The sequence below is a fragment of the Canis aureus genome, chromosome Y (genome assembly GCF_053574225.1).
Source record: "Canis aureus isolate CA01 chromosome Y, VMU_Caureus_v.1.0, whole genome shotgun sequence".
Lineage (NCBI taxonomy): Eukaryota > Metazoa > Chordata > Mammalia > Carnivora > Canidae > Canis > Canis aureus.
Window position 1 is genome coordinate 961758 of NC_135650.1, and position 27175 is coordinate 988932.

At 43.1% G+C, this 27175-nt stretch overlaps 1 protein-coding gene and 1 long non-coding RNA gene across 10 annotated transcripts in view; one reads left to right on the forward strand and one right to left on the reverse strand.

Moving 5' to 3' along the window:
- Nucleotides 1-286: 286 nt before the first annotated feature.
- On the reverse strand, nucleotides 287-26103 carry LOC144309388 (uncharacterized). 5 transcript variants are annotated; one of them, XR_013375397.1, is made up of 6 exons: nucleotides 26024-26078; nucleotides 22050-22216; nucleotides 14093-14243; nucleotides 10817-10917; nucleotides 5539-5677; nucleotides 287-1216 (listed from the first exon to the last, which is right to left on the reverse strand). It is a non-coding gene; the product is annotated as an uncharacterized LOC144309388 (long non-coding RNA). The 5 variants fall into 5 exon arrangements; XR_013375395.1 differs by having other exon boundaries at nucleotides 287-1222; XR_013375396.1 differs by lacking the exon at nucleotides 287-1216 and adding an exon at nucleotides 5373-5390.
- Nucleotides 26090-27175, forward strand: part of LOC144309386 (cullin-4B-like) — a 107375-nt gene continuing 106289 nt past the window's right edge. For 4 of the 5 annotated variants that reach the window (XM_077890460.1, XM_077890458.1, XM_077890461.1 and 1 more), the window contains exon 1: nucleotides 26090-26195. The gene's annotated coding sequence lies outside the window, so the exon portion shown is untranslated. Of the gene's footprint in view, nucleotides 26321-27175 lie in introns of all 5 variants that reach the window. The other variant, XM_077890459.1, reaches the window with a different exon arrangement.

Genomic DNA, 27175 nt, shown 5'->3' on the forward strand with positions numbered 1-27175 from the left:
TATTGGCATAGCCCCTCATCAACTCCCCCAACCACATGCTGCCACCAGAGACTTCATATCTAGGAGGTCCCTTCGGCGGCAGCCACCCGCCATCCAGGAGCCTCACCAGGCCCTTCCTTACTGAGCCTGGGGGTGTGCTCTGGATTCACTCAGGGGTGGTCCGGCCACTGCACCTCGCTGCGCACACGTGTATCCCTCCCGGACATGCATAGGGTGGGGACGGCTGGGAGGGGGTGTCACAGGCAGCCAGGCAGGATCTGGCATCCAGGGACACGCTCCCCCATCCAGCGCAGGCTCCCCTGCTGTCCACCGTCCCCAGCCCCTGGTCCCAGGTTCCAGGCCACCAGCACCCCTGGCAAAGAAATAATTGGCCAGAAATTAGGAAGAGCAAACCCAGGGCAAGGTCCATGGGCCAGCGGGCTGCCTAGAAACCTAGTAACATAACCCCACTGAGGTTGGCGATTGGATATCAGTGGCATAATTAAAGGGCAGGATATGTCACCTAAAGCGTCATTCTGGATACTTGTCCTCAAAGCCAATGGTAGGACTGGCTAATACCATCTCCTTTTCTGTCTGCCCCTTTTGAAAGGCTTGGGTTCCTCCTTCCTTGTCTGACTTTCACACTAGGCTTCTCCTCTGGGTCATTACCAGTTATGATATACCTCCAGCATCCTGGTGCACAGAGCCCACTTCATCCACCTTCCTGAGGAGCATCTTTGCCCTCTCTGTTCCTCCCCTGTCCTGCAAGTTCTCCTACAGTGGTTCGGCCATGGAATGCAGGATCACCGACGGGCGGGATGGCAAAGGGAGCATTTGCAGCACACTTGCCGTTCTGAGGTTCTCAGGGCCTTCAGGACTGTTACACAGCCCATGACGGTGCGCTGCAGCAGTGAAGGTAGAGGCATAGGATGCACACCTCGTGAGTTGCAAGGAAGGCCCCGTGGTTACTGGAAAGCACGTTTGTCATAGAAGGACCTCATTTCAAAGGAATGGGCCAGGATGCCTGGGGGATTTGGACTTAGCTGGGATCCAGTGCACCATTTTTGAGGGTCACAATGTCACTAGTTTAAAAATCTGCTTTCCAGGATGCTTGGGTGGCTCAGTGGTTGATGATCTGCCTTTGGCTCAGGGCGTTATCCTGGGCTCTAGGGTTGAGTCCCACAGTGAGCTCCCTGTGGGAACCTGCTTCTCCCTCTGCCTGTGTCTCTGCTTCTCTCTGTATCTCTCATGAATAAAATGAATAACATCTTAAATAAATTAATCAATTAAATAAAAATCTAATTTCAACGAAAATGCGGAAGCCTGCGGGGAGGAAAACTGACACACACTCCTGCAAGACAAATGGGAATATTTCTGACACTGTCCCTGGGAGAGCCCAGATTCTGGAAGTGCTGATACAATGAAAACCAATGCAGCTCTTGTGAGAGTGCCCCACACAGCCTCCAGAAAGGAGGGTCCTGAGGAAATATTGCACCTGAAACAGCACTACCTTGGGGAGCCAGAAGAGTGATTTTGATTGTGTGTGTGTGTGTGTGTGTGTGTGTTTGTCTGAGTGGAAGGGGTTTGGGGATGTTGGAGAGAGAGGGAGAAATAGGGAAAGGGTGGGAGGAATGAGAGGAGGATTAGGCTGGGCAAGAGGCTGTGAGACAGAGGAGGATGGAAGCAGGCAGGGAGGGTGGGGGAAGGAAGCAGGATAGTAGTGACGGAGGGAGGGAAGAGGGGAAGAGAGGGGCATGGATGCACGAGGGGACTGTGGAGAGGAGGGATAGTGGATGGCAGGTTAGCAGGGCAGAGGGAGGGCAGGCCCGCAGGGTGGAGGGCCGCAGGCTGAATTCTGAACATTGCCAAGGACAGAGAATGATAGGAACCATCCCCTGCGAGACTTTAAGAGGATGAGAAGGAGAAACAAGGTGACAAGGACATGAAGCGCACGTGTCCTCCAAGGTCTGCAGGATCACCTCATGCCTACGATGAGCACTTGGGAAAACAGGACTGCCAGAAAGGGATGGGAAAGAGGAAAGGGCAGCATGTGCGTGAAGACCTAATGTGCCGAAGCTTTGCGAATTCTCTGGAAAACGCTGAGTCTGCCCATCCAAGGACCCCGGTGTGCTCCTGGCTGAGGGAATTACCATCCCAAGAGATGCCCTGTGCAACGGGCTCACCTCAGCTGGCTGAAAGGCAAAGAACGACTCTCAGAATCTGCATGGGCAGCAGTGACCCAGAACTCAGCCAGGTCCTTCTGAAGACCCTCAGCGGGAGGAAGAGACAACCTTCTGGTGGGATGCCTGGAGGCCAGAAGGCAGTGGTTGAGTGTTCACCAAGTTCAAAGTAGAATGCTGTAATATACGTTACATTAACTTACATGAACATAGGTGATGTTGGGCAAGAATGACTGAGAAAATGCTCACCAGATGCAAGGTCAAGGAGCAAGAGAATGAGCCCAGGGGGCCTCTATGCTAAGGACTGTGTCATGCTGAAAAGAGCCTTGGTGAGACGGTTAACTGAAAGTGCTGGCCTGAACTAACGCCTCCCCAGAAAGTACTGGCAGAAACAGGAGAGCAGGACCTGTGTTTGGAAGTAGTCTGCATTGCCTACGTGGGCTGAAAGACAAGGGCGTCCAAGCAGACGTACATTTATTTTCCTCGGCTCGGCTCACACAAAGCTACATCTAGTAAAGCGAAGGAACATACATGGAGTAATGTGAGACACACAGGGGCCGGCTCCCCATGCACTGTGCTAACTACAAGTACACAGAGCAGCAACCCCGCATTCCCCTGGGGTAGTGCGCTCACTGGAACTCTCTGTGGGGAGAGCCCTCAAGAAGGCCTGTTAAGCGTCATTATGGTAAAGCACTGTGCTGAAGCAGAAGAAGCCAACCCCAGAACGATGTGTGCTGGAGTTGAGCACCCGTGTGGAAGGAAGGTAAAAGTGTCAAAGGTGCGCAATGAGCCAGAAGGGAGAGCAGTGGTTACCTGGTGTGGGGGTGGGGGGGCGGGACCCAAGCAGAGGTTGTGCACACCTAACCAGCACGGGGCGGGGGGGCAAGCAGTACGGAATACTTTCCCTGCCTACTTAGCGTTTTTGATTAGCCAGGTGTCTGCAGAGACATTTCAGAATGAAGGGGCAGAAGGACCTCCGAGAGGTGATGGATGCGGGCCCATGTGGGATGACCATCACGTTCCCCCCTTACCTACCACTTGTCACCAGCCAAGGGGAGCATAACCCACTGGTGTCACAGAAATCGGCGTGTTCCCCAAGTCATGAATCAGACACCTCAGTGGGAAGCCTTGGGGCTATTAAGGATTCAAACAGGAGCAGGGTACAGAGAACACAAACAACACAGTGGCACGAGAGTCTGTCCCAGTGAGCAAAGACCTTAGGCAGCAAAGACATGAGGCAGCAATGGAGGAAGGTGCATAGGAGGGCCCCACATTGTTGAAACCCTGCCGACGACCAGGCTGGGAGCAGCAGACAAACCTCTTAGGCCTGAGGCCACAAAACAGTGGAGGGTGGGGGCCAGGAGGGTGGGGACTCGGGGTGGGGTTGGGGTGTGCGGACCCTGTAGGGACATATGGGCCAGACAACTTGCACGCTGCAAGGCCTTCTGAGTCCTCTGAGGCCTCTTTGGGGCTCAACAAAATAAGTGGTGTACCCCGTTGGAACAGGAGAGGCACCTGGTCACAAAGGAAACCATCAGGGTCTCCTTCAGAGGTGCACAGACTCAGAGGCAGCAGCTCTTACACCTAAAGCCACAGGTCCCCCCAGAGGTACTGTGGCAGAGCAGAGACTCGCCGAGCCCAAGGCACTTTCGAAGGCACAGCTGTGCATGTCTGTGCACAGGCACAGCTGCTAGATTGCAGACGAACGGCATAAGCAGACAGAGGCAGGCAAGGGCATGGTCAGGGAATCAGGGACCCGGAAGCAATGGGGCGGGGGGCTGTGGTCAGACAAAATCCTTTCTCTATCTGGAGAAGAACATGAAGAACCCGAGAGGCTGGGGGTACATTCACGTGCTGCCGAACCCCAGAGCCCTATAAGCCTGCCAATTCCTATGGTGGGCCTCTCTGAACAGGCAGCACAAGTGCCGGCAGGCGTGTGAGTGTGTGTGTTGGTTCTCGCGAGTGGTTGTGCCTGTAGGACGGTGTGATAGTAGCTTTCAGTGATGCCTCAGTATATGCTGGTGAGTGAGAGGGTGGGAAGGAGCATGTCAATGGGTCTGTCGCTACATGCAAAGCTATGCGTCAGTACAGGTGAGTGAGCAGGTGTGTCCTAGGAGCATATCAGCATGTGTGTCAGTTCCAGCAGGTGAGTGTGAGGGTCAGTTGGCGTGTGTGAATGTGTCCGGCAGTACATGCGATTATGCATGTTGACAGGAGCAGGGGAGTGTGTGTTAGGCACACAGGCGCCCATGTGTGTATGTTTGAAGGTATGAGTGTGTACTTCAGGATGTGCGAGTATGTGTAACCATAGCCATGTGTGTGGGTGGTTTGTGTGCGTATGTGTGCGTGTGCCGGTGCGGGCGCCTCTCGTAAGTTTGAGCGTGTGGGTCCGTACCAGTGAGTGAGTGAGTGCCAGTATGGGAAAGCGTGTCACTCACCAAGGGCCAGTGTGTGTGTGTTTGTTGGTTTGAGCGTGTGACAGACAGTATGGGAATGGGTGTCCATTTGAGGGAGAGAGTGTGTGTTGATAGGAACTGGTGTCAGAGAGCTGTAACGGGTAGGTGATCAAGTGCCAGTGTGAGTGTCAGCTGCAGTGTGCTGGTGAGGTTGTAGTAGGAACCCTCCACCTCCACTTTGGAGAACAACCCTAACACTGTATGCTAAGTAAACATGAACAGTAAATATCTCCTACCAAATATCTCTTAATCTTACCCCTGGTAGGGTGGGCCTCCAAAAATATCCCAAATTTCCACCTGAAAGTCCCCAAATCACACTGACTATACATCCTCTCCAAGGCAGACATCCTCTTAAATGGCATCCTGGCTCCTAGGCCCATATATACATGTCAGAGGGTTCCTGAAGTCCATCCTTCTTCCACAGAAGTTTCTCTTGGGCTTTAGGGGCCCCATTCTCCTGCTACTCCATGCACAGGCCAATGTGAGTCTTTCTGTTGGTCATAAACCAAAGCTACAAAGCAGCAAAGCCGCAGCTAATGCTGTCATCACCAGCAACACGGGCCTGGATTCAGCCAAGTTCAGCGCATGAAGCCAAAGAGGTCCCAGAGGCTGTCTGTCTGTTTACCAAACAGGGGCCTGAACCTTAGTACCCCTTCAAATCTACATACTATCATAAGGAGTGATTCTTTGTGGGTGTTGTACTCCTTCTAAACCATCTTCCCTAGGGTTCAAATGAGGGCTGTCGTAGGCACAGTGCTTTGGAAGTGGGCAGAGTCTACAAGACGACAAGACACAGTGGGCAAGACACAGGTAAGACTGAGGGTTCCTCAATGCCATCATGTCCTAGCAGCATGCTTAATTAATATGCCTCTTCATGGAGTGATATTCTAAATGAGGTGATGGGGGCAGTTTAGGGAAGTTACCAAGAAGGATTTCCGAGTTCACTGCGTCCCATGTTTACAATCAGGTGTCACCCGCATCCAAGTCCATAAACCAGAGGGCAGTCTGAAGGCTGGCAGGGCAGAGTGTACTCCACAATGAAATACAGAGGAGAAGTTGCACCTGAAAGGTTAGGGATGTCAGAAAGTTGGTGGTGGGGGGGTTGCTGCGGGCAGGAGGAGGGAGGGAATCGCAAGAGGTGCAGGCAGAGAAATGGACCCTCCCACCAGGGGACTCAACGGGGATTAATAATCCCATAATATTGGGCTTTAAACACCAGAGGGACTAAATTCCATTAGTTCATATAACCAGTGGGACTGGGAGCCTCGAGATTTGGAGGTTGGTAGATGTGGCACTGGGAGAGCTGGATGGGCAAGTGATAGCTAGGTTACTGTGCTTAAGGAGACAGACCCTGCATGGAGAGACAGCATACACAAAGCAGTTTACACAGTGTCATGGGCAAACAGGGCATAGATCTGTTCAACTGATTTCAAAAACAAGGAGCTGGCAGCCCCATTATGCTCCCCCACTAGGCAACATAGGTACCGAGATGCCTGCAGGGGAAGGACTGCACAGACGCTGGCTATCTGACCTGCTGATAGTGCTTCATCCCCAAGTTCTCCTGGGGACTGCATACTGCAAGCATGCAAAGCACCTCAGCCTGAGGTTAGGGCAAATGTTGTTGAAATCATATGGGTACCATGCCCCTCTGCTGGGCACACAGCTGCCACACATGCCATGACCAGCTACCATGCTGCAGCTGGCCTCATACCCTGGTGCCGCGCACCAGACACCTTTGTGTTCAGGTGCCAGCTGCCACAGTGTGCTTCAGGACATCTAGCACAGGGCCAATGGCTCAGGGAGGCCTGGGTGGCTCGGTGGTGGAGCGTCGACCTTTGGATCAGGGAGTGATCCTGTGTTCCTGAGATGGAGTCCTACATTGGGCTCCTCCTGGGGAGCCTGCATCTCCCTCTGTGTCTCTGCCTCTCTCTGTGTCTCCCATGAATAAATACATAAAATCTTTTTTAAAAAACGACTAATGACCCAGCATGAATTTTGACAACGCAACCACTCTGCTCCCTAGTTGCCCGACAGGAACCCCCTGACTGCCAAGACCTAGCCTGTCTGGGTCTTACGAACAGTGCACCACGAACAAGCACAGTGCACAACAGGCAGAAAGTCACTGCCTCCAATGGCACTGAACACAAAAGCCACTCAGACACAACAGTAGGCCGGGAGCAGCTAACATACAATTCTCTCCTGATTTGTCATGTTCTGGAACAGGGGACAGTGCACTGCGGGACACTCGTGATCTCTTCTTCAGAAAGTCACTACTTTCAAAACAACACAAGAAGTTGTTCCTGTCTCATGACCCTGAGATGAAGAGTCACATGCTCTGCTGACTGAGCCAGCCAGGCACCCTCAGAATGAATTTTTTTTTTAAAAAAGGAGACCCAGCAATATGCCTCTTTGCTAGAGAATGATTTTGTACCCAAACAAAATGTTTGTTTCAATGTGAAACATTGAAAGTGAGGGAGTAGAGAACCTTGATAATGCAAAGGACATCAACGTAAAGCTACAGCAGTGTCGGACAAACTAGACTTTCAACCAAAGGCTGTAGTAAGAGATGAAGAAGGACATTATATCATTCTAAAGAGGTCTATCCAACCAGAAGATGTAACAATTGTAAATACACTTATGTCCCTAATTAGGGGGTAGCCAAATTTATAAACCAATTAATAGCACAATTAATGAAACTCACTGACACTAATATAGTAATAGTATGGGACTTTAACATTCACTCAGAGCAATAGAGACGTCATCTAAGCAGAATGTCAACAAGGAAACAAAGGCTTTGAATAACACATTGGACCATATGGACTTTGCAGATATATTCAGAACATTTCATCATAAAGAAGAGGACTACACATTCTTTTTGAGTGCACATGGAAAATTATCCAGATGAAATCACATACTGGGCCACAAATTGGCTCTCAATCCAGTACAAAATATTGAGATTGTACTACGTGTATTTGCAGACCACAATGCTTTAAACCTTAAAGTCAAGGACAAGGAGAAATTTCAAAGGGACACAAATATACAGAATGCTAAAGAGCATCCTAGTAAAGAATGAATGGATCAACCAGGAAGTTACAGAAGAATTTAAAAAGTAGATAGAAACAGATAAAGATGGGTATGTGACAGTTCAGAACCTTTGGGATACAGCAAATGCAGTCCTAAGAGGGAAGTATATAGCAATATAGGGCATTCTCTAGAAACAAGAAAAGTCTCAAGCACATAATCTAAACTTAGCCAAAAGGAGCTGGGGAAAGAACTCATATAAAGCCTAAATCCAGCAGAAAAGTGATAAATTATAAAGATGAGAGATATAGAAAACAATGATATAGAAATATTTTAAAAAATGAAAAGCAAGAGCAGATAAACTAAGCTAGGAGTTATTACTTTGAAACAAGTACTAATACTCAATAAACCCCTAGCCAGACTTATCAAAAAAGAAAAGAGAAAGGACCCAAACTAATAAAATAATGAAAGAGGAGAGATCACAACCAACACCAAAGAAACACAAACAATTAGAAGAGAATATTATGAGCAATTATATGCCAACAAATTAGATCTAGAAGAAATTGATAAATGCCTACAAATATACAAACTATCAAAATTGAAACAGGGAGAAGTAGAAAACCTGAAACAGACCCCTAAGTGGCAAAGAAATTGAAGCAGTAACCAAAAATCTCCCAACCAATGAGTCCAAGAAAAGATGGATTTCCAGTGGAATTCCACCAAACATTTAAAGAAGAACTAATACCCATTCTTCTGAAACTATCTCAAAAAATAGAAATTGAAGGATTACTTCCAAGCCCATTCAAGAAGACAAGCATTGCCTTCATCCCAAAACCAAAGACCCTACCACAAAGGAGAATTACAGAGCAATAACCCTGACGAACATGGATGCAAAAATTCTCACCAAGATATTAGCCAAAAGGATCCAACAATACTTTAAAAGAATTATTCACCACGACCTACTGAGATTTATTCCTGGGCTGCAAGGGTGGCTCAACACCTCCATTTCAATCGATGTGTTACACCACATTAATAAGAGAAAGAACAGGAACCATTGATCCTCTCAATCGATGTAGAAAAAGCCTCTGACTATGTACGGCATCCTTTCTTGATAAAAACTCTCTGTAGTCTAGGGATGGAAGGAACCTACCTCCATATCATAAAAGCCCTCTATGCAAAGCCCGCAGCAAATATCATTCCCAGTGAGGAGAAACAGTTTCCCAGTTGGGAAAATCCAAATCAAAACCAGTGAGTTAAGTTACCACCTCACACGAGACGGGATGTCTCAAATCAACAATTCATGAAGGAAGAGACACTGGCAAGGATGTGGAGAGGAGGAACACTCTTACACAGTTGGTGGGATTGCAAGCTGGTCTAGCCATACTGGAAAACAGTGTGGAAGTTCCACAAAAATAGTAAAAAATAGAGCTGCCCTATGACCCAGCAGTTGCAATACTAAGGTATCAAAGGGTACAAGCATAGAGTTTTGAAAGGGGAACATGCACTGTAGTGTTTCTACAGCAACATCCACAATAGCCAAACTATGAGCAGAACCCAGATGTCCAATGACAGATGAATGGATAAAGAAGAAGTGGTATACATATACAATGAGATATTACTCAGTCAGTGAAAGGAAAGAAATCCTGCCATTTGCAATGATGTGGATGGAATTAGAGGGCATTATGCTAAGAGGTGTAAGTCAGTCTGAGAATGACATATGATCATATGATTTCACGCATATGTGGAATTTAAGAATCAAAACAGATGAACATGGGGAAACAGAGGGAGAAATAAAGTAAAACAAATTCTGAAAGGGAGGCAAATCCCAAGACAGGCCGCACTCTAGGAAACAAACTGAGGGTTGCTGGAGGGGGGGAGGTGGATGGGGGATGGGATAACTGAAGAGATGGGCAGTAAAGAGAGTACTTTAATGTATGCAATTGATGAATCATTAAGACCTACCTCTGAAGCTAATATAACAGTACTTTTTAATTAAATTTAATTTAAACATAAAATAAAATTTTACAAAAGGAAAACTTTGTGTTCCCAAAGGAGATGTGATAGAGGTTAAAGCAGAAAACTCATTTAGAGAAATAAGTGCTGAAACTTTACAAATCCAAAAACAAGAATTGAACAGAGAAGTCCGTGAATCTACTAGAACACCCTGTTATGTCAATGTGAAAATACCATCTTCAAAATGCATATATTAGAAACGTTAAAAAGCAAGAATAAATCAAGATTTATAAAAGCATCCAGGGAAACAAGGAATAAACTACAGAAGAACACCCATTAAGCTCTCAATGCATTATATGTAGAAAAAAACAGAACAGGAGAGATTGGAAATTCTTATCCAATGGATGTTCAAAGGGGATATTTTACACAGCAAATTTGTCTGGTCAGGACACGTGGGGTGGGCAGAGTTTTCTGCTGGTCCTCTGGGAAGGGGCTCCCACACTGGGACTGAGGCAAACTTGAGCCAGAAGGGTAATACTGCTGGTGTGCTTGGGTGTGGGACCTATTATAAGCAAGTAAGGCAGTCATTGTTGGCATTGTGCTTTACTGGAGGTATGTGGCTCTGTGTTTATGCAGAGGTACAGGGGAGGGAAAGGGTCCCAGCTAGCTCCTTTGTCCTTGGAGATGGATCTCTGGTGCTTGCTGCTCTCAGAGAAGCACTCCAAGGAGAGCAAATTATCTGTCTCCTGTGTGTCCCAAGTATTTTTCAGATCACTGTTCCTGTGCTATCTGGCTCCAGTTGTTCTTTGCCTGCCTTCTCTCCAGGAGAACAGTGTCCTCTGGATCCCATCCCCCAGCCCAGCATAGTGGCTTGTAAAATTCTAGGTTTGGGACCCCTGAGTGATCAGTGGCTGAACATCTGCCTTCAGCTCAGGGAGTGATTCTGGGGTCTGAGATTGAGTTCTTCATGGGGCTCCCCGCAGAACTCCCCTCCCTCTGTGTCTCTGCCTCTCTCTCTGTGTGTCTCTCATAATCAAGTAAATACAATATTTTTTAAAAACAAAAAATAATAACAAAACTCTAGATTTTAGGGACATGGTGTGGGCAAGGACCTTCACTGGTTTTCTGGGGCTGAGGGAGGTTTCAGACAGAAGGGCAGTCATGTCAAATCACAGGTGTGTGGGACTGAAGCATTTCTTCCCTACACCATGTCTCTACATTTCCCACCTTCTTCAGTGTACCTTCTTCTTGCCCTTCAGTTGTGGAGTTTGTTCTTTCTGTCTTCAGGTCCATACTAGGGTATTTAGGATGATTTGGTTGTTATCCACCTGTGGTAGAAGGATAAGAAAACCCTAGGGTCCTATATCATCATCATCTTAGCTCTTTCTCCACTTTCTTTGTTTTAAAAACAACAAACAACAACAACAACAACAACAACAACAACAACAACACCCTTAATTTCAGTGTTCATTCTATTGTTCCAATCTCCATTTCATTAATTTCTTCTGAATACTGTTACCTTCTTCCTTCTAACTTTGGTCTTAGATTGTTTCTTATTTTCTAGGTTCTTCTTTTTCCTTCTTGCCTTGCCTTTATTTTTATTTTTAGTATATTTTTAAATTTGATTTTGACTTGCCAACATATAGTATAACACTATACTCATCCTGTGATGTGCTCATCCTGTCCAGTACCCCCCCTCAGTCCCTAGGTTCTTGAGGTATAAAGTCAGGTTGCTTATTGATCTTCTCTTTAAAAAATTGGTATTTATTGCAGAAAAATTCTTTCCTAGAATTGTTTTTCTGCATTCCCTAGGTTTAGAATAGAAACATGCTTTATTGGTATTTCATTTGTTTAAACATATTTCCTATGTCCCTTATAAGTACTTTTTGGACTTACTGGTTGTTCAGGCAAATATTGTTGGTTTTCCACATACTTGTAAATTTCCTGGTCTATCTCCTGTTATTGATTTCTAATTTCATGGCTTTGTGGTCAGAAAAGGAGCTTCATATGATCTCAATCTCCTTAAATTTGCTGAGAATTGTCTTGTGGCCTCTCATACAAACTATTTTGGAGAATGTTCCATGCCAACGGGAAGAGAATGTGTATTCCACTATTGTTGAATGGATTGTTCTATAAATGTCTGCTAGGTCCACTGGGTCTACAGCATCTTTCAGATCCAAGCTTTTGTGTTTATGATCTCTGAATGACTTATGCATTTATTGGCAGCTTGGCTCACTGGCTTGTCTCCCTCCCTCCCTCCCTCTGTTCTATAAATGTCTGCTAGGTCCACTGGGTCTACAGCATCTTTCAGATCCAAGCTTTTGTGTTTATTTTTTATTTTATTTTATTTTTTTTGTGTGTGTTTATGATCTCTGAATGACTTATGCATTTATTGGCAGCTTGGCTCACTGGCTTGTCTCCCTCCATCCCTCCCTCCCTCCCTTCCCTCCCTCCCTCCTTCCCTCCTTCCCTTCCCCCCTCCTCGCTTCCCTCCCTCCCTTCCTCACTCCCCCCCTTTCCATCCTCCCTCCCTTCCTCTCTCCCTCCCTCCCTCCCTTCCTCTCTCCCTCCCTTCCCTCCCTCCCCCCTTCCTCCTTTCCCTCCCTCCCCTCCCTCCCTTCCCTCCCTCCTTCCCTTCCTTCTATCCTTTCTTTTTGATGGTCTCTCTCAGTTAAAATCTTTTTGTTTTGAGATACATCCATTTGCTTATTTTTCCTTCTGTTTACCCTGAGAAAACATTTTCTAAAAACATCGCTAAGATCAATGTCAAAGAGCTTAAATTCTATGTTTCCTTGCGGAGTTTTATAGTTTTCAGTCTTACATTTATTTCTTAATCCATTTTTATTCTATTTTTGTGTATAGAGTAAGAAAATAGCCCAGTTTCATTCTTTTGCGTGCACCTCGCACTTTTCCCAATACCACTTAGAGAAGAAAGTATCTTTCTGAGCTGTATTTTCTTACCTCCTTTGCCATACATAAAATGATGATATAAGTGTGAACTAATTTCTGGGCTCTGTACTCTTGAGCTGTCTGTTTTTTGGGCCAGTATCATACTGCTACAATCACTATTAGTATTGCAGTATATATCCAAATCCAAGAGGGAGATACCTCCACGTTAGCTTTTCATTCTGAATATGGCTTTTCTACACATCCATGCCAGTACCTGTTTGTTCTTGTGGAGTTAATTTTAGGCTGTGGAAATTTAGGCAGGTGTGAGATGAAATTACTTTTTTAAAAAAAATTTAAATTCAATTGGCCAACATATAGTACATCAATAGTTTCAGATGTAGCTTTCAAGAATTCATCAGTTGTGTATAACATGCAGTGCTCATTACATCACGTGCCCATCACCCAGTTACCCTACCTCCCCTCCGCCCTTCATCTCCCCTACGGAACCCCTCAGTTTTCTTCTCAGGAATAAGAGTCTCTCATGGTCTGTCTTCCTCTCTGATTTTTCTCCATTCAGTTTCCTCTCCTCCAATAATCACTTGCAGTGTTTCTTATCTTCTGCATATGAGTGAAACCATATGATAACTGAGTGGTTATCACTGAATGACTATTTCACTTAGCATAATACCATACAGGTCCATCTACATCAGTGTAAGTGGGAGGTATTCATTCTTTCTGATGGAGGAGTACTACTCCTTTATATACATCTATATATCACATATACACACTCTGGCACACCACATCTTCTTTATCCATTCATCTGTCAATGGACATAATGGCTCCTTCCACAGTTTGGATTGTGAACATTGCTGCTTTGAACACTGGGGTGCACGTGCCCCTTTGGATCACTACATCTGTATCTTTGGGGTAAATAAGTGGTAGTGCAATTGCTAGGTGGTAGGGTAGCTCATTTTTAACTTGAGTAATATCCACACTGCTCTCCAAGTGGCTGCACCAGCTTGCATTCCCACAAACAGTGTAAAAGGATTCCTTTCCCCACATTCTCTGCCACCATTTATTTTTCCCGTCTGTTGACTTCAGCCATTCTCACTGGTATAAAGTGGTGTATCTCTGTGCCTTTGATGTGTATTTCCCTGAAGGCAAGTGAAATGGAGCATTGTTTCATGTACCTGTTGGCCATTGTTTCTGTTGGCCATCTGTCGGTTGTTTGTTTGTTTGTTTGTTTGTTTTGCAGAAATGCCTGTTCCTGTCTTCTTCATTTCTGCCCATTTCCTGACTGGATTATTTGGTTCAGGGCTGTTGAGTTTGATAAGTACCTTTCTTCAGAATTTTATTTATTTATTCATATCACACACACACACACAAACACAAACACACAGAGGGAGAGAGAGGGGCAGAGGGAGAGGGAGGCTCCATGCAGGGAGCCCAATGTGGGACTCAACCCTAGGACTCCTGGATCACTCCCTGAGCCAAAGGCAGATGCTCAACCACTGAGCCACCCAGGTGTCCCTAACAAGTTCTTTGTACATCTTGGATACTAGCCATCTATCTGATCTGTCATCTGCAAATAACTTCTCCCATCCTGTAGGTTACCTTTCACTTTTGTTGACTGTTTCTGTTGTTGTGCAGAAGATTTTTATCTCGTTGAAATCCCAAAAGTTCATTTTTGCTATTGTTTCTCTTGGCTTTAGAGAGGTGTGTAGCAAGAAGTTGCTGTGGCTGAGGTCATAAAAGTTGCTGCCGCCTTATTAAAAAGAAGAGAGAGAAGACTCAAATTAATAAAATCATGAATGAGAAAGGAAGATCACTACCAACACCAAGGAAATACAAACAATTTTAAGAACATCGTATGAGCAGCTATATGCCAATAAATTAGGCAATCTAGAAGAAATGGATGCATTTCTGGAAAACCACAAACTACCGAAACTGGAACAGGAAGAAATAGAAAACCTGAACAGGCCAATAACCAGGGAGGAAATTGAAGCAGTCATCAAAAACCTCCCAACACACAAAACTCCAGGGCCAGACATCTTCCCTGGGAAATTCTATCAACATTGAAAGAAGAAACAACACCTATTCTACTAAAGCTGTTTGGAAAGATAGAAAGAGATGGAGTACTTCCAACTCATTCTATGAGGCCAACATCAACTTAACTCCAATACCAGACAAAGACAACAACATAAAGGAGAATTACAGACCAATATCCCTGATGAACATGGATGGAAAAATTCTCAACAAGATACTAGCCAATAGGATCCAACAATACATTAAGAAGATGATTCACCATGACCAAGTAGGATTTATCCCTGGGATGCAAGCTGGTTCAACAACTCGTAAAACAATCAATGTGATTGATCATATCAGCAAGAGAAAAAACAAGAAACATATGATCCTCTCAACAAAGATAAACTCAAAATGGATGATATATCTAAATGTGAGACAAGATCCCATCAGAATCCTAGAGGAGAACACAGGCAACACCCTTTTTGAACTTGGCCACAGCAACTTCTTGCAAGATACATCCATGAAGGCAAAAGAAACAAAAGCAAAAATGAATTATTGGGACTTCATCAAGAAGCTTTGGCACAGCAAAAGAAACAGTCCACAAATCTAAATGACAATCTACAGAAGGGGAGAAGATATCTGCAAATGACGTATCAGATAAAGGGCCAGTATCCAAGATCTATAAAGAACTTATTAAACTCAACAGCAAAGAAACACACGATCCAATCATGAAATGGGCAAATGACATGTGAGGAAGACCTAGACATGGCCAACAAGCACATGAGAAAATGCTCCACACCACTGGCCTTAAGGGAAATACAGATCAAAACCACAATGTGATACCACCTCACGCCAGTGAGAATGGGGAAAATTAACAAGGCAGGAAACCACAAATGTTGGAGAGGATGTGGAGAAAGGGGAACCCTCTTGCACTGTTGGTGGGAATGTGAGCTGGTGCAGCCACTCTGGAAAACTGTGTGGAGGTTCCTCAAAGAGTTAAAAATAGACCTGCCCTACGACTCAGCAATTGCACTGCTAGGGATTTACCACAAAGATACAGATGCAATGAAACACGGGGACACCTGCACCCCGATGTTTCTAGCAGCAATGTCCACAATAGCCAAACTGTGGAAGGAGCCTCGGTGTCCATCGAAAGATGAATGCATAAAGAAGATGTGGTCTATGTATACAATGGAATATTAATCTGCCATTAGAAACAACAAATTCCCACCATTTGCTTCTACATAATGGAACTGGAGGGTATTATGCTGAGTGAAATAATTCAATCGGAGAAGGACAAACATTATATGTTCTCATTCATTTGGGGAATATAAAAATAGTTTTCACTATTTCACTAAGGGAATAAAGGGGAAAGGAGAAAAATGAGTGGGAAATATCAGAAAGGGAGACAGAACATGAGAGACTACTAACACTACTAACACTGGGAAACGAACTAGGGGTGGTGGAAGGGGAGGTGGGTGGTGGGTGGGGGTGACTGGGTGATGGGCACTGAGGTGGGCAATTGATAGGATGAGCACCGGGTGTTTTTCTATATGTTGGCAAATTGAACACCAATAAAAAATAAATTTATATAAAAAATAAAAAGCGTTATGCCCTCGTTAAAATTTTTTTTATAAAGTTGTTGCCTCTGTTCTTCTCTAGGATTTTTTTTAAAGATTTTATTTTTTAAATTTTTATTTATTTATGATAGTCACAGAGAGTGAGAGAGAGAGAGGCAGAGACACAGGCAGAGGGAGAAGCAGGCTCCATGCACCGGGAGCCCGACGTGGGATTCGATCCCGGGTCTCCAGGATCGCGCCCTGGGCCAAAGGCAGGCGCCAAACCACTGCGCCACCCAGGGATCCCCTTCTCTAGGATTTTGATGGATTTCTGTCTCACATTTAGGTCTTTCAACCATTCTGAGGTTATCTTTGTGCCTGGTGTAAGAGAATGGTTCTTTTGCAAGTGGCTATCCAATTTCCCCAACACCATTTGTTCAATATTCTCTTTTTGGCATCATATATTCTTTCCCGCTTTGTCAAAGATGAGTTCGCCATAGAGTGAGGGTCCATTTCTGGGTTCTCTATTCTGTTCCACTGACCCATGTGTCTGTTTCTGTGCCAGTACCCTGCTGTCTGGATGATCACAGCTTTGTAATACAGCTTGAAGCCAGGCATTGTGATGCCACCAGCTTTGTTTTTCTTTTTCAACATTCCTCTGGCTATGTCAGGGTCTTTTCTGGTTCCATGTAAATCTTAGGATAATTTGTTCCAAGTCTGTGAAAAATGTCCCTGGTATTTTGAAAAGGATGGCTCTGAACGTGTAGATTGCTCTGAGCAGCACAGACCTTTTCACATTTGTTCTGCCAATCCGTAAGTGTGGAATGTTTTTCCATCTCTTTGCGTCATCCTCAATTTCTTTTAGAAGTGTTCTGTAGTTTTTAGGGGACCTTTGCCTCTTTATTTAGGTTTGTTCCTAGGTATCTAATGGGTTTTGGAGCAATTGTCAATGGGATCAATTCCTTAAAGTCTCTGACTTCTGTCTCATTGTTAATGTATGGAAATCCAAATGATTTCTGTGCATTGATTTTGTGTCCTGTCACTTTGCTGTATGAGTGCTAGCAGTTTTGGGGTGGAGTCCTATGGGTTTTCCATATGCTGTATCATGTTGTGTGCAAAGAGTGAGAGTTTGCTTCTTCTTTGCCCAACATGAATGTCTTTTATTTCTTTTTGTTGTCTGATTGCTGACTTGTCTGATTGTTGTCTGACTGGCTGAGACTTTTAGCACTATGTTGCACAACTGTGCTGAGAGTGGGCATCTCTGTCACGTTCCTGACCTTAGGGGAAAAGCTCTCAGTTTTTCCACTTTGAGAATAATACTTATGGTGGGCTTTTCATAGAGGGCTTCTATGATACTGAGGTATCCTCACACTGTGGAGAGTTTTGATCAAGAAATGATGCAGTACTTTGTCAAATACTTTTTCTGCATCAGTTGAGAGGATCCTATGGTTCTTGTCTTTCTCTTATTAATGTGAGTTATCACATTGACTTATTGTGAATACTGAACCACATCCTTACCCAGGAATGACTCCCATTTGCTCATGGTGAATAATCCTTGGAATGTTCTATTGGAGCCTATTGGCTAGTATCCTGGGGAGACTGTTGACGTCCATGTTCATCAGGGATATTGGTCTGTAATTCTCCTTCTTGATGGGGTCTTTGGTTTGAGTATCAAGGAAATGCTGGCCTCATAGAATGAGTTTGGAAATTTTCCTCCCATTTCTACTTTTTGAAACAGCTTCAGCAGAATAGGTATTACTTCTTCTTTAAATGTTGGTAGAATTCTCCTAGGAAGCCATCTGGCCCTGGATTTTTGTTTCTTGGGAGTTTTCTGATGACTGTTTCGATTTCATTGCTGGTTATTGGCCTGTACAGGGTTTCTATTTCTTCCTGTTTCAATTTTGGTAGTTTATAAGTTTCCAGGAATGCATCTATTTCTTCCAGATTGCTTATTTTGTTGGCATGTAGTTGCTCACAGTAGGTTCTTAAAATCATTTGTATTTCCTTGGTGTTGGTCAGGATTGCTCCTCTTTCATTCATGATTTTATTAATTTGGGTCCTTTCTCTTTTCTTTTTGATTACTCTGGCTCAGCGTCTATCTATCTCATTAATTCTCTCAAAGAAGCATCTCCTGGTTGTGTTGATCTGGTTTCTATTTCACTCATTTCTGCTCTAATCTTGATTCTTTGTCTTCTCCTGTTTGGGTTAGGCTTTATTTGTTGTTCTTTCTCCAGCACAGGTAGGTGTAAGGTTAGCTTGTGTATTTGAGATTTTTCTAATTTTTTTGAGAGAGGCTTGTGTTGAAATGTGCTTCCGTCTTAGGGACGCCTCTGCTATATCCCAGAGGTTTTGTACAGTTGTGCTCTCATTCTCCTTAGTTTGTATGAATCTTTTTAATTCTTCTTTAATTTCCTGGCTAACCCATTCATTCTTTACTAGGATGGACTTTAACCTCCAAGTGTTTGTGTTCCTTCCAAATTTCCTCTTGTGATCAATTGAGTTAAAATTTCAAAACACTGTGGTCTGAAAATATGCAGGGAAAAATCCCAATCTTTTGGTATAATTTAGACCTGATATGTGACCCAGTATTTGATCTATTCTGGAGAATATCCTGTGTGTATTCAGGAAGAATGTAAACTCTGCTGCATTAGAATGGAATGCTTTGTATCGATCTGTGAAGTCCATCTGGGCCAGAGTGTCATTCAAAGTCCTTGTTTCCTTGTTGATCTTCTGCTTAGAATAATATGTCTATTGCTGTGAGTGTGGCGTTGAAGTCCCCCTACTATTAATGTATTATAGCCATATGTTTCTTTACTTTGGTTACTAATTGGTTGATATAATTGACTGCTCCCACGTTGAGGACCTAAATATTCGTAATTGTTGACTAGACCCTTTAAGCATGATATAATGTCCCTCTTCATCTCCAACTATAGACTATAGTTTAAAAATCTAATTTTTCTCATAAGAAAATTGCTATCCCAGCTTTCTTTTGAGGTCCATTTCCATGGTAAATGGTTCTCCCCCTGCCACACACACTCATTTCCAGTCTGATGGTGACTTTAGGTCTAAAATGGGTTCTTGTAGACAGCATATGGATGGGTTTTGCTTTTTATCCAGCCTGGTACCCTGTGTTTCTTAACTGGATCATTTAGCCCATTTACATTCAGAATAACTAGTGAAAGATAGGAATTTAGTGCTGTTGTATTACCTATACAATCCCCGTTTCTGCAGATGGTCTCTGTTTCTTTGGGCTTCCCCTTCCCTTACAGGATCCCCCTTAACATTTCTTACAGGGCTCATTTACTGGTCACAATTTTTTTTTCTTTTTTCTTTTTTTTTTTTTAGTTTCTGTCTCTCCTAGAAACTCTTTATCTCTCCTTCCATTTTGAATGAAAGCCTTGCTGGATAAAGTATTCTGGCTACATGTTTTTCTCATTTTCTACCCTGAATATATCATCCCAGTCCTTTCTGGCCTGCCATGCTCTGTGGATAGGTCTGCTGTTAATCTGATATTTCTCCCTCTGTAGTTAGGAACCTTGTCTCAAGCTGATTTTAGAATTTTCTCTTTATCTCAGAAATTTGGAAGCTTCACCATTATAATTTGGCATCTTGATTAGTTTTGATGATTTTGGGAGGTTTCTCTCTATCTCTTGGATGTGAATGCCTGTTTCTTTCCCCAGTTTAGGGAAGTTCTTAGGTAAAATTTTCTCCAATACACCTCCTGGCCCTCTACGTCCCTCCACGCCCTCTGCAATCCCAGAGGATTTATAATGGATTTTATAACGGATTTTTTAAAAATAATAAGTTTATTTTTTATTGGTGTTCAATTTGCCAACATACAGAATAACAACCAGTGCTCATCCCGTCAAGTGCCCCCCTCAGTGCCCATCTCCCATTCACCCCCACCCCCCGCCCTCCTCCCATTCCACTACCCCTAGGTCGTTTCCCAGAGTTAGGAGTCTTTAGTTCTGTCTCCCTTTCTGATACTTCCTAACAATTTCTTCTCCCTTCCCTTCTATTTCCTTTCACTATTATTTATATTCCCAGAATGGATGAGGCCATACAATGTTTGTCATTCTCCGAATGACTTATTTCACTCAGCATAATACCCTCCAGTTCCATCCACGTTGAAGCAAATGGTGGGTATTTGTCGTTTCTAATGGCTGAGTAATATTCCATGTATACGTAAACCACATCTTCTTTATCCTCTAATGCATTTTTTAAAACTATCACTTAACTCTCAGAGCCTGTCCTTATAGACTCTTACTTGTTTTTGTCTTTTCCTCAGCTTCCTTATGTCCCATCAACTTGTCTTCTAAGCCACTTTTTCTCTCTATTGAGAATAACTACTCTAGCTACTAGAGCATCCAGTTTAGACTGCATCTCAGAGTGTTTTAACACTCTGATTGTATCTCATTTCTGCACTATGAGGTTCTCTAGAGTCTTTCAAGTTTATTTTCATGTCCAGTTAGTAACTTTATAATTGTGATTCTGAATTCTGTCTCCAACATCTTACTTAAGTCCATATCCATTAGATCTGTGGCAGGGAACATTACCACTGATTCTTTCCTTTGTGGTCAATTCTTTCTTGGATGTATGAGTGTGCAGAGTCAAAAATAGCAACCATGACCCAAGCAGAATACTGGGCAATTCTGAGGAGGTCAGGAACCAGAAAATAAAAGGAAACAACAAGAAAAATAAAAGCAAATTTTTAAAAAGGGGGAAAGTAAGTGGTGGGGGAAAGTGAATACAATCTCATACACGGACCAAATTGGCGATCCATTTGTTGCTGAGTGTATTTTGGTCTGTACATGTTAGAAGGTACTAAATTCCAAATTTACTTTTTAAAAAGCAATATATATCTATATAATAAAATTGAATATGGTGAAAGGATGCTTTATCTATCTACATATGTCTATAACATGTAAGTGTAAAATAGGAAAGTTAAAAAAGAAAATAATAATAAAAATAAAGGTTGATATAATTCTGTAGTGAAGACAAGAAAAGGGAAAGCATATTGGGTCATTTTAACCTAAAAGACAAAAAAAAAAATCATAAGAGAAAAACTTGCATTCTATGTACTCCAATTCTGAAGCTTTCCACCACTGTTTGATCAATAAACCTGCTGTTTTCCTGTTATTCCAGAAGGTCTTCTGGGCGAGAAGCCTGCTGTAGTACATTCTCATGAGTCTGTGCCTGGGTGGAGATGCACCACCCCTTGCCAGGTGGCAGGGCTCAGCTTAAGTTGTTTGTGAGGTCTTTGCTCCCTGGAGGCCATGCCTCTCTAGAGGGTGAAATGGGAAAATACGGCTGTTCCCAGATCTCCAGTCCTGGAGTAGGGAGATCCCACTGTATGCCAAACTGCAGACTGCTAGAGAGCCCAGTCAGTCACTCAGATCCTTCCTTGATACAGGTGGGAGGGAGTGGGGAGAACACTGATTTGCACGATTTGTATGTTTTGCCCTCTCCTGCATGTACCTGCTCCACCCCTCCTGAGGAACCAGAGCGTTACCCTGCTTCTGTACGTTGCAGGGCTCTGGCACAGAAAGAGTTCACTTTGGTGCAATGCACATCTGGTCTGCTTCTCCAGATGAGACTGGAGGTTGCTGTGTTCAGTCCTTTGCAGGGACCCAGCATGACAGCAGTTACCCCATCTGTCCACAGTTTGTAGTTTATGCAATAACAAGCTAAGTCTTCTTCCAGGCTCATAGACCTAAACCCATTTTCCCACTCCAATGCTTGAGAATTCTGCCAGCTTAGGCACCCATTTCTATTCTTCTAGGAATATTGAGACCTCACTGTCCCATCTGCGATTGTGCTGTTTCACCACTGAGGGAAATACCTCAGACGCAGATTTCTGAAGGTCTTGACTTTTGAGTCTCAGGACTGTACAGTTCTCTCCCAGCCCCTTACAAAGGCTCCCTGCCCCAGCCCATGCTGTTTATCTTCCCATATATTCCCTCCATTTCTGCTCTTCTCAGTCCTACCTTTCAAGAAGTGGTCACTCCCATGTTTGTAGAGTTTCAGTTTTTGTTTCCTTTCAACGCAGGTTGAATTCATAGGTGTTCCGGATGTTTTGATAGTTATGTAGCTCAATTTGGCAACATCCCACACACTTGGGGAAGGTGAGTGTTCATTCACATGGTCTCACTTTCTGTGGGAGAAATCACAGGGTGATAAGATCTAAGTTCATATATATATATATATATATATATATATATATATATATATATGCAAACTGGTATTTTTGTCTGTTTATCTTAATTATGTGGTGAAACTTCTTCTCCGGACTTCCTCAAGTGTTATGTTGTCTGTGGGTGATTGTCTAAGACAGGGTCCACAGACATATCTGAGATCTATGTGCATATTACTTGACACTGAGGTGGGTAAAAACTCCTCTTGGATCTCTTGGCATGTGATGCTGGAATGTACATCTCCAATAGAAGCAATTGTGTGCACAAATGGATGCCAATTTCTTCTGATTAGAAAGGACAACAAACAAAGATATTCATGTCATCATTCTTAAATGATCAATTCTATAGCAGTCAGTGCATCCACAATATTTTACCACTCTGCATTTCCAGTTATTCCATCATTGCAAATAAGAACTCCATATTCAGTAAAAATTCTTCAAATTGGAAAAAAGTAGAAGTATTTTGAAGGTACCATTGGTAGAGATGACCCAATGACCATTTACAAGCAACATTCATAAACACTATGTAGATAGCCTACTCTGGATTCTTTAACATTCTGTACGTGGCTAATAGTCCAAAGGAAATCTTTTCCCACCTTTGCTAAGTAAAATTGAGAACCATTACTTGTATTGTTAACTTAGATTCTTTTGTGACCCAACTATTGAAGACTAGAGTATGGAAGAAAGATAAATGAGTGTTTGGGAGGCACGCCCTTTTTAAAAAAAAAAAAATTTTTTTTTGAATTGGAGTTCAATCTGCCAACATATAGTGTTACACCCAGTGCTCATCCTGCCAAGTGCCCCTGCTCAGTGCCCATCACCCAGTCACCCCAACTCCCCTTCCAACTCCCCTTCCACTACCTCTCGTTCCTTTCCCAGGGTTAGGTGTGTCTTATGTTTTATCACCCTCACTGATATTTTCACTCATTTTCTGGGAGGCACTCCTGTAAAAGCTTGGATCAAACTATCCTATCACTAGACTGGAAGTAATTTCATTTCAGTTCATCAGACAGTGCATGGACGGAAGATATTTTCATGATGTCAGCAAGGCAAGGAGGTTATGTAGTTGTGGCAGTATATATCAGATACAAGAATTCTGGTAAGGTTCTCAAAGGATCAAAAATTAATTGCAGGGTTTATGGAGAGTGTTGGGATATAGAGAAGGAAAGATTAAGTTTCTATCTGATCTAGCTGACTAGGACAAAATACTCCAGCTGTTTCATGCTCAAAATCATGTCCTATCTTTCAAACACCTGTTAAACTTGGAAGATGAAAAAAATACACATTTTGGATTTTCTTATAGGTTTTGTATTTCTTTTGGCTTTCCTCTTGACCTTCTCTCCCACTATAGAAGAATTTTATTACTTTTACAAATCAGTGAGAAAAGAAGTCTTTCTTTCTTTCTTTTTTTTTTTATTTTTTTTTGGTTTAGATTACGAGGAAAGAGAGGGTTTAAGTTGTATTGACGATGTTGAAATCTTAGTCACTCTTTCACCTGGATTTCAGAGGAAAAATGAAGTTCACTCATTAAAGCAATATATTGGTGAGGTAGATTGTCAAAAATATGATATGATTGTCTAAGAACAAAAACATGAGTACCACTGACTCCAGAACAGTCCATTGACTCGGTGTAACTTTTATCTCAACCTGCTAAATTCTTCAATCCAGAGAACATTTCTGTTATTCTAGGGATAAAGATGACTAATGCTTCCTTGTTAAGGGACATTTTTTATTATTATTTATGATAGTCACAGAGAGAGAGAGAGAGAGAAAGAGAGAGGGAGACACATAGGCAAGGGAGAAGCAGGCTCCACGCACTGGGAGCCGACGTGGGATTCGGTCCCGGGTCTCCAGGATCGCGCCCTGGGCCAAAGGCAGGCGCCAAACTGCTGCGCCACCCAGGGATCCCTTTTTTTTTTTTTTTTCAATCTGAAGAGTACAGCTCTGTAGGTGCAATTGTTTTATTTTTTGTTTGTTTTTCCCTTTTTAAAAATAAATTTATATTGTATTGTTGTTCAATTTGCCAAGATACAGAATAACACCCAGTGCTCATCCCGTCAAGTGCCCACCTCAGTGCCCGTCACCCAGTCACCGCCCCCCCCCCCCCCCCCCGACCCCCCACCGCCCACCTCCCCTTCCACCACCCCTAGTTCGTTTCCCAGGGTTAAGAGTCTTTCATGTTCTGTCTCCCTTTCTGATATTTCCCAGTTATTTTTTCTCCTTTCCGTTAAGGGACATTAATATTAACAATTTAGAGATTTAATAGCCTAACAGAAATTGAGGCGGACTTGGTGAAAAAGTCAAAAGTTTTTCAACCTGACTCTTGTTTTCCCTGGGAAATATGAGGGTCAGTATTTCATTCCATCTTCCTCAAGGTTGGAAACATGATTCACTTCACTTATTGAATATTTATTGTGCTAAGTAAGATTTTGAGGGATGGGAATATAGATGGCAATAAAAAGAGATAAAAGGCCTGAGCTTTATGATCTCACATTTTCTATAATGCCTTTGCTGTTATGAAGGAATGTAGGAGTGAGAATTAAAATAATCCATAACATTTTTAAGGTCAACAAAGGTACAGAGTAGTAGTATGTGTTATGTGAAAAGAAAGTTAAAAAAAAAAAAAAATTGGTATTATTTAGAGTGCAGTTAGTTAACATGACAGTGTAATATTGGTTTAAGGTGTACAATATATTGATTGAAATATTTTTTCAAGGGGTTGCCTGGGTGGCTGAGCGGTTTAGCGCCTGCCTTTGGCCCAGGGCGGGGGTCCTGGGGTCCAGGGATGGCGTCCCCCGTCGGGCTCCCTGCGGGGAGCCTGCATCTCCCTCTGCCTGTGTCTCTGCCTCTCTCTCTCTCTCTCTCTGTCTCTCTATTTCTCTCATGAATAAATAAAAACAAAATCTTTAAAAAAAGTAAAAAAATTTTTTTTTTCATAAGTGGATATGTACTTATGTTTAGATACATTAACTTTCATTGATTTAAAGGATTTAGTAACACAAAGTAGCAATATAAAATGGTGAGAGTAGCAATTACTGGCAGGCATTCAGATGCACCTGGGGAAAATGTTAATTACGTTTTCTAGCAAAATGAATTAATAATAGAAATGAAATGTTTCATTTACGCACGTACATGAAAATTCACAATGTTTACCCATACTGTTTATTGTGGTCCTAATAGAGGTTAATTTAAATAACAAAATTACCAGGACTTCCAGAACATACATAAAAGCTAATCAGAATAATTCTTTTTTTTTTTTTTTAAAGGGTGAAGGAGTTTATATCTTTAATTAAGCTGCGAGATGGTAATTGTTCCCTGTATCATCACTGATAACTTCGTTAGATACTGTCTAAGAAAGCAGTGGATGGAGAGGCGGAAGCATTAGGATATGCAATTGATTCATTTCTGTTCCACTACATTTCTGTTCTGTTTCTGGTCATTTAAGTAAGTCAGTGCGAGGGGGATCCCTGGGTGGCTCGGTGGCTGAGCGTCTGCCTTCGGCCCAGGGCGTGATCCTGGAGTCCCGGATCGAGTCCCCCATCAGGCTCCCTGCGTGGGGCCTCCTTCTCCCTGCTCCTGTGTCTCTGCCTCTCTGTCCATGTCTATCATAAATAAACAAATCTTTAAAAATAATAAATAAGTAAATGTGTACATTTGGGGGCTCAGTAATGTACCCCAAGGTGCTTTCCTTTTTTTCCCCCCAAGACTAATGATCTGGTAATTGTAGGCTATGTTTCCATAGACATGGCTATAGCGCCTCTCTCCTACCCCTTGCAGTGCCCAGGATAAAACTTTGCTTACCATCCGTCGGTCATAATGGGATTTTAGACTCCCGTCATTTCCGGTGGAGACCGGTTGAAGTCTCGCATCGCGAGACCGTGGGGCCGTGGGGTAGTCCACCGGCGGTCGTTGCTGAGGTAGTTTTCCATCTTTTAGAGAGGCAAGTACTTTGCGCCCCAGCATCCAAAATGTGTAAATTATTACTAGTTCGTTATGCCTTAATCTTGAGAGTAACTTGTTGGTATTTTAGGTCACAGTGGTTAACAGGCTTCTGTCGTTGGCTTTGTAAGTGACTCTTTAAGAATGTGAATATTTATTTTCTTTATTGACCTTGCTTCCATCTTTTCGTTTTCGAGTGAACATCCTATTTTTCTCAGCCTTTTTCATTTCCATTTTTCTTTGCCTCTCTCTATATATTGTGCGCCTTTTCAAGTTTGTTTTTCATTATATCTGATTTGAGTGTGTCTTCGACTCTTAGTTTGCCCGTCCATGCTGTGCCTTTAGTGCAGTTTATACGGGTATTTCACTTTGTATTTCTTAGGTTTCCACAGTTTGGTGTGGTTTCTCTCATATTTACACAAGTTGTTACTTTTGACTTTTATTTGTACATTTTGGTTTTTATTTATTTATTTATTTATTCATTTATTTATTTTTATGATAGTCACACAGAGAGAGAGAGAGGCAGAGACACAGGCAGAGGGAGAAGCAGGCTCCATGCACCGGGAGCCCGACGTGGGACTCGATCCCGGGTCTCCAGGATCGCGCCCTGGGCCAAAGGCAGGCGCCAAACCGCTGCGCCACCCAGGGATCCCCATTTTCGTTTTCTTTTTAATCCAGTTTTAAATCTCTGACTTTTTATGTACCCATTTTTTTTTTTTTTTATGTTCATCTGTTTCCATTTTTCGATGTCCTGTTTTTTATTTTAATGCTTTTATGTGGTAATCATCACTGGTTTCTTTCTGTTGATGTCATTTAGTTTGTTCACATACGTGTCCTCTCCAGTTCTTGAAGTACTTTGTTTTTCCCTACTTCTATTCTTTCCCTACTTCTATGTTAGGGAAAAGAGTTCTACAAATATAGAATGTTTACCTTGTGTCTCTGTATCTTCATGACACAAGTACTATTTTATTTGTTTTTTTG